Genomic DNA, 12,412 nt, shown 5'->3' on the forward strand with positions numbered 1-12,412 from the left:
TACGTTGTATCGCGTGTGTCTATACGCGTAGAGTGTATATATATATGTATAGTGTCTTAGTGTTTAGGCTTATTCCTGGTGGGGCACATATGTTTATGTGTAGAGTGATTCAGTGTTTAGGCTTATTCCTGGTGTGGCACATATGTTTATGTGTAGAGTGATTCAGTGTTTAGGCTTATTCCTGGTGTGGCACATATGTTAATGTGTAGAGTGGTTCAGTGTTTAGTCTTATTCCTGGTGTGGCACGTAGGTTCATGTGTGGATCGGTTTAGTGTTTAGGCTTATTCCTGGTGTGGCACATATGTTCATGTGTGGAGTGGTTTAGTGTTTAGGCTTATTCCTGGTGTGGCACATATGTTTATGTGTAGAGTGGTTCAGTGTTTAGGCTTATTCCTGGTGTGGCACGTAGGTTCATGTGTGGAGTGGTTTAGTGTTTAGGCTTATTCCTGGTGTGGCACATATGTTCATGTGTAGAGTGGTTTAGTGTTTAGGCTTATTCCTGGTGTGGCACATATGTTTATGTATAGAGTGAGTTCATGTTTTTCGTTAACTCTGGTGAGGCACAATGATTATGTGAAATGTAAACTTTTGAATTAAGAGGTTACATTCCGTTCCAGAGAACTCACCGATTAATAATATTGGAAACGATTCATGTCGTTAGGAAGACACGCAATCAACGGAGTCCCACATGTCATCCACTCGATCCTCAGTTGCTTCTAACAACCTGACCGGCATGCTTGGAGGCTGCTCTGCCTGGTATCCCCACGGGGCGATACGTTAAGTAGATTAAATGACCAAGATTCGCTTATTGTGGTAAGTCATGTCAGCTGAGCTCCACCATTCTCACGACGGATGACAGATACTATCAACCCTACAGCAAATTACTAACGCGCTCACGGGCAACCCTTGAACAATGAACCAACGTGCCACATAGCTTGTTTCCAGAACACTTTTCACGTGAGATTCACCCATTGCCAGAAATATTTTTGATCATGTCTATGAGTGCATGAGTGAAAATTATACCTACGCGACAGGCTGCAATTACCCAGCTATGTCACAGTGGCCTGTAAATAATCGAGACATGGCCGGATGTACTAGTGGTTGTGGGCATGAGCATGTTCCACGGTGTCTGGTTAGACGACACGCAATAATCCAGGTAACAGAATCGAAATCCCCCTATGGACTGATACGCTTAAAATTCCTTCACAACTACAGTAAACTACGATTATAACGAACACGCCTATAACGAACTGACGGATATAACGAACTGACGGATATAACGAACTGTTTTTATTTTGTCCCGGCCATTTGCTGTATATATGCCGTATAAGCGATTATAACGAACTACTGTTATAACGAACTAGAATAAGTGCTCCAATTGAGTTCGTTATAACCGTAGTTCACTGTACATTTGTATCTTGGATAATACAGTTGTGCTAGTATTGAATAGACACTTTGGTTAAGGGTTAACCGCGTCTGAGCTGCTTGCCCTGGTCGTTCCCGCTTATCACTACCCGCTTATCATGGGTTTGAATCCAGATTTGCTCTGATAATGGTTCTTGTTTGTCAGCATTTGGCCTTTGGTCTACATGCACCTTGGGGTTTCCTTCCACATGAAAGTAACGTGCCGTGATATAACTGAAACATTGCTAAAAAGCTTACTCATTCACTGGAATAGATTAGAGCCCCCAGACATCGTGCATTAATCGTAGAAATGATTAGTGAAAACCCCAGGGCCCGGATTCCTCTCTTGGACGATTAGAGCAGGGGTCCACGGGCTCTAACATATATGCTTAACATATACTTACTTAAATCGTGAGTAATTGTGTATCCTGAGTCTGCCTTGTGCTTATTATATTAAGTGTCTAGGAATCAGAACAATGTATTCACGGTCGTAGGTTGACGAGACCCCTGGAGCCTCAGCGCGGTGTATGTATCTTGCAAGGTGTCTGTTGTCTGCCTTAGTGTGTCATGAAAGAGACGATGACAAAGAGACGGTTAGCTGTGCAACATTCTTCAACACGAGACAGTCCCGGCCGACGTCAGGCAGTTACTAGACACACTGTGTATCGCTAGAAGAAGCCCGTCCAAGACTAGCGGTGGAGAAGGAAGTTTTAACAAACGACTTATTGACAGATTTGTGAAGTTTGTTGGAAGCTGGAGAAAACGTCATAGGTAAGATATTCATTGGTAGTTCCGATTCCTCTACGGCAGTGTCAAGCAACAGTGGTAACATGATAATATATCACTGAGTTCATCACACTTACAGTGTAGGTACTACAAGACGAAGGTTTTGAATAACCTAACTATGTTCTATGTCTTTCATGTTTACTTCTTGACTAGCTTGTATCTCAACTCATCTACCAAAGGGATGTCTGTATCTTAGTTGACGTCAAATATGAAGCAAATGGGTCTTCTATGACCTCCACCAAGGACTGACTGCTCCACTCTCAACCTTACTCTGTGACACAAGGAGGTATGCCTCGATCTTTCTTCAAGAAGTATGTCTTTCAGTCGACCTTTCTTCAAGAAGTATGTCTCTCATTCGACCGCCACCTAGAGAGGTATGTCTCTCAGTCGACCTTCACCTAGGGAAGTCGACCGCCACCTAGAGAGGTATGTCTCTCAGTCGACCTTTCTTCAAGAAGTATGTCTCTCACTCGACCGCCACCTAGAGAGGTATGTCTCTCAGTCGACCTTTCTTCAAGAAGTATGTCTCTCATTCGACCGCCACCTAGAGAGGTATGTCTCTCAGTCGACCTTTCTTCAAGAAGTATGTCTCTCATTCGACCGCCACCTAGAGAGGTATGTCTATCAGTCGACCTTCACTTAGGGAAGTATGTCTCTCTGTCAACCTTCACCTAGGGAAGTATGTCTCTCTGTCAACCTTCCCAAAGGGAAGTATGTCTCTCAGTCAACCTTCCCCTAGGGAAGTATTTCTCTCAATCGACCTCCCCCAAGGGAGATATGTCTCTAAGTCGACCTTCGCCTAGAGAGGTATGTCTCTCAGTCGACCTTCACCTAGGGAAGTATGTCTTTCTGTCAACCTTCATCTAGGGAAGTATGTCTCTCAGTCAACCTTCCCCTAGGGAAGTATGTCTCTCAGTCAACCTTCACCTAGGGAAGAATGTCTCTCAGTCAACCTTCCCCTAGGGAAGTATGTCTCTCTGTCAACCTTCCCCTAGGGAAGAATGTCTTTCTGTCAACCTTCCCCTAGGGAAGTCGACCGCCACCTAGAGAGGTATGTCTCACAGTCGACCTTCACCTAGGGAAGTATGTCTCTCTGTCAACCTTCCCCTAGGGAAAAATGTCTCTCAGTCAACCTTCCCCTAGGGAAGTATGTCTCTCTGTCAACCTTCACCTAGGGAAGTATGTCTCTCAATCGACCTCCTCCAAGGGAGATATGTCTCTCTGTCAACCTTCACCTAGGGAAGTATGTCTCTCTGTCAACCTTCCCCTAGGGAAGTATGTCTCTCTGTCAACCTTCCCCTAGGGAAGTATGTCTCTCTGTCAACCATCCCCTAGGGAAGCATGTCTCTCTGTCAACCTTCCCCTTGGGAAGTATGTCTCTCTGTCAACCTTCCCCTAGGGAAGTATGTCTCTCAGTCAACCTTCACCTAGGGAAGTATGTCTCTCTGTCAACCTTCCCCTAGGGAAGTATGTCTCTCTGTCAACCTTCCCCTAGGGAAGTATGTCTCTCAGTCAACCTTCCCCTAGGGAAGTATGTCTCTCAGTCAACCTTCCCCTAGGGAAGTATGTCTCTCAGTCAACCTTCCCCTAGGGAAGTATGTCTCTCAGTCAACCTTCCCATAGGGAAGTATGTCTCTCAATCGACCTCTTCAATGGAGATATGTCTCTAAGCCGACCTTCGCCTAGGGGGACATGTCCCTCAGTAGGCCTTCACACAGGGATGTATATTTCTCATTTGAATTTACTCCTGGTCTTTGGCTCTCTCAGTGGACTGAATGGATCTCAAGGGTAATTAACCATATAGGATGCCATAGCGGTAGTGGAAAAACATACACGCTGCACGTGGATATCAAAGGCTTGTGTTTGTGACAGTTAGTGGGAGTGAGAACTGGTGTCTTCCATTCGCCTTCCGGATAGAGTTACGTCCCATGTACTATTCTCGTTGACTGTTGAGCTTTAAATCTCGAATGATCTGCGAATACAATATTAAAGAAGGACTACACAATAAATCATCTGCGTCAGCCCTATTAGTAGAAGAAATCAATAATTAAGGGTGCCCTGTGGCCTTTTTGAATATCCGCTGCAACACGTCTGAAGGACGTCAACAGTAATGTTGAAATGTCTTATTAATAATGAAAGGCGTGGTGTTGTAGCTTATTGCTTAAATTATCCGCTCCCCGCGCCAAAGGCCCAGGTTCGATTCCCTACATGTATGAAGCCCATTGCTATTGGCTCCCACCGTGTAATTGCTACAATATGAACAACTTCGCTTACTGTTAATATAAAATATCATGTCGATAAACAGTGAACAGAACAGGTAGACAATGAAATGCTATATGACTCATTGGTGTATATAGATTTTTAACATTGAGTTGTGTCAGTAATGATTTACGTATGCTACTGCTATGTATACTATGATATACATAGGATGTTGTCCATGTTTATGATTGTACTTGGGGCGGTCGGGTAGCCTAGTGGTTAAAGCGTTTGCCCGTCACTCCGAAGACCCGGGTTCGATTCCCGACATGGGTACAATGTGTGAAGCCCATTTCTGGTGTCCCCCGCCGTGCTAAAAGCGGCGTAAAACCATACTCACTCACTCATTAATACTTTCATTTTGTACGACAGAACTTCGACATACCATTTATAATTTTTAAACATTTATTTTGTCTAATGTACGCTACCAATCGCTAAGGGTCTGACGTGGAGAACACTTTGACAACGTTAAATCCATCCATACTTTGCAAGCACCTCTATAAGGACACAGGTCAGTGTAGCCACCTTTAAAAAACACCACGTGAGTTAGTTGTTTTAATAATAAAACTGAGGACAGATTCATGAACTCTAGGAACACATTATGTAACCATGATAACCTGGGTTGCGTTGATGAAACGTTGTACGCCTTACTACGAAGGATGTATAGTGCACCCTCAACAGATTGCGTTCATTACAGTTAGTACAACGCTGACCATGCTCCATGTTGCATTTGAACCAACTATACAACTAGGGAGCATGTGTATTCAGGTATCAAATTGACTTGGTATATATTCTGTTGAGGATAAAATTGGCTGCAGCGCTGTCATCGGGTATGTCAAAGAGCCATGCATGTGGACATAGTGTCATCTTTAGGGAACGATGGTCCTTCCTTGGCCATAGTGAAGAGGTGGGCAGTAAAATTCAAGATTGGAAGAAAGAGCTTCGCGATCGAAGATGATCTAAGATCAAGAAGACCTTCAACTTCCACCAGCAAGGAAATGGTGGTGGCACTCATGACATGATTATGGATGTTCGACGACTCACAACACGTAACATGACACAGTAGGCATCATTCTGAGGAATGAACTGGGCATGCCAAAGGTTTCAGCACGCTAGGCTCTAAGGTTTCATACGTTGCCAGTTTCATCACACTTCGTGAAAATTCCCGTTTTGAAAAGAATTCCTGATTTTGTTGAGCGATTTGTATTCATTGAAGGGGCTTAGTTTCACTCCTATCAGCCAGAGTCTTAACAACAGTCACAGCAGTGAGAACATCTAATGTCAGAGGCAGAGTTTGTTCCATTATGTGGTCGGTTTTCTGGGATTCTGAAAAACTCGTACTGGTCGACTACCTCCACAAGGTTAGACCATTAATGGCTAATATTATATTAATCTGCCCAAGCAACTGCATGTGAATATCACAGGATAAACGTCGTCGAAAACTCTCTAAAGTTTGGGCAATGCACGTGGGCAAAAAACTTTTGTCATGGCTGGAATGCATGAGTGTGGCTTCGTATTAACCAGATTTGTCACCCTTCAGATTTCAACCTCTTCTCAAACTGGAGGAAAGAACTGCCTGGCAAGCATCTTCTACGTAAGTCTATTAAAACGAGCAGGAGGAAGCCTTCTACACCAGTGGGACCCAGACACTCGTTAGCAGGAGTGTGTGGACCACGGAGGGGATTATGTTGAAAAACACCAACCAACTCCATCAACGCAGTCTATCATGGTTAGGATCAGAACGTTTCAGCCACCCCTTATACCTTTATGTGAGGAACAGTGTGTCAGTGGTTCTTCCTACATGAACACATTGTGTCAGTGGTTCATCCTACAGGAACACTGTCAGTGGCTCATCCTACAGGAACACATTGTGTCAGTGACTCATCCTACAGGAACACATCGTGTCAGTGGTTCATCCTACAGGAACACATTGTGTCAGTGGTTCATCCTACAGGAACACATTGTGTCAGTGGTTCATAATACAGGAACACAGTGTGTCAGTGGTTCATCCTACAGAAACATTGTGTCAGTGGTTCATCCTACAGGAACACATTGTGTCAGTGGTTCATAATACAGGAACACAGTGTGTCAGTGGTTCATCCTACAGAAACATTGTGTCAGTGGTTCATCCTACAGGAACACATTGTGTCAGTGGTTCATCCTACAGGAACACATTGTGTCCTTGGTTCATCCTACAGGAACATTGTATCAGTGACTCATCCTACAGGAACACATTGTTGGGTGGTTCATCCTACAGGAACACAATGTGTCAGTGGTTCTCCCTACAGGAACACAATGTGTCAGTGTGTCAGTGGTTCATCCTACAGAAACACATTTGTTGGGTGGTTCATCCTACAGGAACACAGTGTGTCAGTGGTTCATCCTACAGAAACATAGTGTGTCAGTGGTTCATCCTACAGAAACACATTTGTTGGGTGGTTCATCCTACAGGAACATAGTGTGTCAGTGGTTCATCCTACAGAAACACAGTGTGTCAGTGGTTCATCCTACAGGAACACAGTGTGTCAGTGGTTCATCCTACAGAAACACAGTGTGTCAGTGGTTCATCCTACAGAAACACATTTGATGGGTGGTTCATCCTACAGAAACACAGTGTGTCAGTGGTTCATCCTACAGAAACACAGTGTGTCAGTGGTTCATCCTACAGAAACACATTTGTTGGGTGGTTCATCCTACAGAAACACAGTGTGTCAGTGGTTCAACCTACACGAACACAGTGTGTCAGTGGTTCATCCTACAGAAACACATTTGTTGGGTGGTTCATCCTACAGGATCATAGTGTGTCAGTGGTTCAACCTACACGAACACAGTGTGTCAGTGGTTCATCATACAGCAACAAAGTATGTTGGCATGAGAGGCTCTGGGGAACACCGTACCTGAGTAGAGCATTTTGTCTGAAGCATTATGTGCCAATGATTCGTCGCGCCTAGAACATAATGTTTCTTACGTTTATGTCACATTTCCGTAAAACCACATCAAGGCTGACCTGCAAACAAATTGATATAATTGCTTGGAAAGTATCAAATTATTGTTACAGAACATTAAGCGACTTACCAGGTAAAAAATAGTCCTTCTTGAAATTACCTGTTGGTACAATGCAAAGTCGAAATGAGTTGCGTAAGCGTAAATGAGTAAGGTTACGAACAGAGTATAGTGGCGGCTGACCTCCCATATGTATATAACTTCCCCAAGGTTCCTTACAACTGATCATGTACTGTAGTGTAGTATTCAACAAACAACTAACTAAAGGGAAATGGGTGTTTAAAGACCTTCAATTATCATCTCACTAAACATTCAAATATAACTAAATATATATACTTTTGTTTACATTACCCATAAACATTTTAGACAGCCCCGTGGGAATGTAAATTCTACAGCACTCCAGGAACAGGAGTACCTGCCGCCATATAAACAATCTGTGAGTTAGCCAAAAGCAAGTTTCCAAGTGATTGATATGTTTATAACTTGGGCCTATTTTGTGTTCGCGTTTATTCTTCTCGTGACCATGGTCGACATGAGTTATTTCATTCAAAACGCCAATAACGCGTTCATATGTGTAGCTCATTTACGTGGAAAACATGCCAAGACAAAATGAAAGAGGCACGTTCGTAGTATGTTGTAGTCCCGACTAGTTGATACACACACTGACGCTGTCAGAAGTCAGAGGAGCGGATGCGCATGTACCATCTACCGGAAGTTAAGGTTTCGTGGCAACTACACGGTAGTTCTACCGGTAAGCGAACCATCCAGAATGGTTTAGGAAAGCCATGGTAGTACCTAAATTAAACCCCTGTCGTAAGAAACACTGCGCTCCTGCTGAACATGTTAGAACTATAGCGTGGGGAAGAAAAAAGAGTTGAGGATCCTCTTTCTCTTCCTAAAAATAAACAAAACGAACATCAAAACAGATGAAAAAGATAACGTAAACTCAAGGGGTGCATACAGAACTGATTGCTGGCGTGTAGACAGTGAAGAAACGCCCAAACCGGAGAATAATTTAGACTCAAACGAGAAGAATGATGACCTTCTTATTAGCTCAACACACAGTTTGATGGATACTGCACAGATTATTTACACCATAATATCCCCCGCCACAAAAAAACTAGATAGGGGTAGACGGCATCGTCTAGTTATAATATTTATCACTAATCTGGTAGTTAAGGGATATAAATATGGATGAATACGTTTCTGTTCCTAGTTCGGGGATGGTGGTGGCAGTGGTGTGTTTGTGTGTGTGTGTGTGTGTGTGTGCTCCTTGCCTCGAGTCTGATGCTTGTGGATTTCACGTGAATCACGTTTAAGAGCTGTATCATTTGGAGTTTTCATCCCATAACAAGTTAATTTTATAAGCGTCACATTACAGAACTACTGTTTTAATTGGCATTAAAGCCAGTCACTCACATGCACCAAGTTTGGAGATGTTTGTAATATGGTTTCAAAATCGAAATGTAGCAAGTGTGAATTATTTTGTCTTTGGATTCTTTGGACTCGGTTGAGGATTCATTGCCGCACCACCTAAATACCACCTTATGCTTATAAGCACAGAGAGATGACCGTTTGCGACTGTTGAAGCATAACCAAGACAGGGATTGAGGCTTAGCAGAGGAGGAGCAGACCATACCTCTCTCTGCCTGTTATACTGGAAATGTATATAGCATGTGTCATCTGTTAATATCTCAAATAGAGCCTCGTGGTGTACGTGTAACAGGATTATGTACATCGACCTCATTTGGCCTCCGCCTTGATGCTTGTTGTTACACGCAAAGTTCTCGTTAAAGCTGTTACTTCTAACATCAATACATATTATAGTCCGTCTTAAGTCCCATAATTCCGGTTCTCCACTGTAAAAAAGGAAACTTTTGTATCCCGATACATCACACTCTATGTAGCAGCACTAAATTAACACATCACTGTTTTAGGATACGCATATTCGGATTTCCAACACACGTAAAGAATAAAAACAAAGAAATGGAAACTAATTCATCAACAAACAAATCATCGTTGACACTAGGTGATTGCGAAATAAATGAGCATGCCTAGCCGTTGTAGTGGCAATTAAGGGTCGAGGTCACTTCTGTTGAAATTCCGTCGGGGAAGTAATTACTGGATGTCGACATTCTTAAAGTTTCTAACTTAAATTGACAGGTATATCCTTGGGCTGTCTGCGATACGTAACTCTTCAGAGTAGCGCTAGCTTGGAAATGTCATCGGCATACTTAAGGCACCAATAAAGGGAACACGCATTTCCACGAAGAGTTGATAATCACTACAGGTGCCGGAAAGACTTGGTGATCTGTCCCCATGTTCATCTGATGAAGGATACTTTTGAAAGGTCTCTTGGACAAAGTTGCGAAACGATTGAAACATCTAGAAAGATACAATTTTCAACAAGATCAAATATTTCCCCCAGTTGTTATGGCCCGTCGTACCTGTCAAGCCTGTAGACTGTCAGAGTGTTTACCGTAAAGTATTTGATATTTTGTACGCCCAAAATGTCATACCCTTACAAACATGTTCTAACTAGCTCGGTGAGACGTACGCTGAAATTAGTCTGAAAGGGCATTAAAGGCTAAGGCATAGGGTATGCTCGTGACATGAAAGGAAGATTGACTATTAGAAAACTGAAGTCATCCCTTTTGTGCAGAGAGCTCAACGATCTTAATTTTCTATGCATAGATCAAGGTATAAAACTGATGATCTGGCTTTCCCTTGGGCGTTTTTAATTACCAGGTTTACGGATCGACCGATCATTTTTTTGACAAACGTTACATTATATAAAATTTTCAAGAAAAGCCCTTTGTCTTCCCGACAAGTCTGTTAACAAATTCCATTAATAAAAACTAATGGATAGATGTGAGATAAGAAACTGTTTACTTTGTTATAAACATCAATTGGTCTTTCTTTCATTTATATTAAAAAATGTATTTACAACTTTCAACATATTCACCATACGTGTAGAGAGTTCACTTAAGAAATAAATTAAACGCCGATATTGTTTGCTCAAGATAGCACAGTAATGCTATTACAATGAAAACCTCTTTATGTTCATAATATATTTGCTACTTGTCACAAGTTTGTAACATGCAGATTCATGGTTCATTGTAATGTGTGTATACTGCGCATGTGTCATATCATGCTACAGTTATTTCAGTTCATGTCGGGGGCACGGGTGGCCCAGTCGTCTAAGGCGCCGCGATTTGCAGAGTTCCGTCCCTTGGGTACGCCAGAAACCTATGATTGTGGGTTCGAATCCTGCTTCGCCCCGATTATGTTTCTAGGTTTGTCAGCACCATACCTGTGCTCGTGGTTTTCACCGAAGTGGTAAACGTCTGAGACCTGCATCACTTCTGGCTTTCCTCCCACATTAAGCTGACACGCCGTGATATAACTGGAATACTGTTAAAAGCGGCGTTAAACCCAACTCACTCACTCAGTTCATGTCACAATAGTTTACATTTACGTCGCGTGTGCCGCATTAATTCCTGTAAGATATCCTATTTATACTACATTAAGTCACCATATATATACCAACTACATATGTGCAACATATATGTTCAACATGCTACATATATTCAACCCCGTGAAGATCCGGTGCAGAATGATTGTCGTAAAGGGATACTACCGGGTCATATTGGTCAGGCTCTCTGACTTAGTTGATGCATGACATCGTATCCCATTTGCGCGGATCCATGCTCATGATGTCAATCAATGGATTGCCTGCAGCAGACTCGATGATTTTATTATTATTTCGATTATATGGCTGGATATTGCGTTAAACCACAACAAACAAACAAACAAACAAACAAACATATTAACCCTATAAGTCCCATTATACTACATATTTTGTTTTATTATGCCGCATTTTTTTACTGTGTCCCATTATACAACCTATTTCCAATATATTTTCCCATTACGCCACATACACGTCCTACCGTGCAGCATATATTTCATGTATATGTCCCATTGGGCCACATTTAATTCACATACATTTCAAATTATGCCACAAATATTCCACATATATATTCCATCATTCCATTGGGTGCACTCTGTGTGTACCCCACATGTATGTCATGGTTATCTTGTATATATGTGTCACTGGCATACATTGTGTATACCCAAAAACCACAGGTGGAAATGGGTTCTCTGATTGTAGGATATGCATAGTTGAAAGACCTTTTTGGAAGCTCTGCATTGTCTCCAGTACTGGCAAGGTGATACTTGTAATTTCATTACTTCTTGTTTAGGAAGATAATTGCATTTCAGTTCGTTCTTTATGCGCTTTGAGCTGAAGGAAAAAAATGCTATATTTATATTATGGAAGATCGTAGAAGCGGAGAGTGTACTGTGGCTCCGGCAAAGACATCCCCCGAGAGTGTGGAGTATCGATCAACGTGCCAGGGTGTCAGGAAGTGTCGGGAAACCGGGAGCTGTAGAGGGAACGTTTGTACTAAATATAATAGAAGCCCAACACTGAACACTTGTGATGGTCCTAATGTGTTGTGAGGAGACCTCAAGCGGACAGAGCCGTGGGCCGCGGTATCATGACCTGACTCCTGACAATTACACATGAGGAACGGTTCTTGAAATCGGGCAAAGTCAGCTGCACGTCTTAGTATTTGGTACTATGAACTCTGATAATTATCGGCAAAGAGACAATGTTTGACCTGTTATCACTGGTCCACTTGAAACAGATTAGCTCGGCCATCAACTACATTCTGCCTATCGACGCCACTGCAGCGGTTTCTGGTATCCAAGACTGCTGACTTAGCACATACAGTCGTCCCAACTGTGGGTACCTTAATCCTTCATATCATCTATTGTTTGTTCAATTAGTCGTATATATCCACTGAAACTGTTATTGGTGGGTTTATGGATATATGATCATGTTTAAGCTTTTCTCCCTGGCTGTAAAGTCGCAGTGCTTCCGTAATTCCAATATCTGTTG

General features: G+C 42.5%; 1 protein-coding gene across 2 annotated transcripts in view; it reads left to right on the forward strand.

Moving 5' to 3' along the window:
• The first annotated feature begins 2,042 nt into the window (after window positions 1-2,042).
• Window positions 2,043-12,412, forward strand: part of LOC124142708 (neuronal acetylcholine receptor subunit alpha-10-like) — a 53,955-nt gene continuing 43,585 nt past the window's right edge. The window contains exon 1 of one of the 2 annotated variants that reach the window (XM_046511299.2): window positions 2,043-2,175. The gene's annotated coding sequence lies outside the window, so the exon portion shown is untranslated. Of the gene's footprint in view, window positions 2,176-11,942; window positions 12,256-12,412 lie in introns of those variants that run through there. The other variant, XM_048400755.1, reaches the window with a different exon arrangement.

The sequence above is a fragment of the Haliotis rufescens genome, unplaced genomic scaffold, assembly GCF_023055435.1.
Source record: "Haliotis rufescens isolate VD_foot unplaced genomic scaffold, xgHalRufe1.0.p SCAF_20, whole genome shotgun sequence".
Lineage (NCBI taxonomy): Eukaryota > Metazoa > Mollusca > Gastropoda > Lepetellida > Haliotidae > Haliotis > Haliotis rufescens.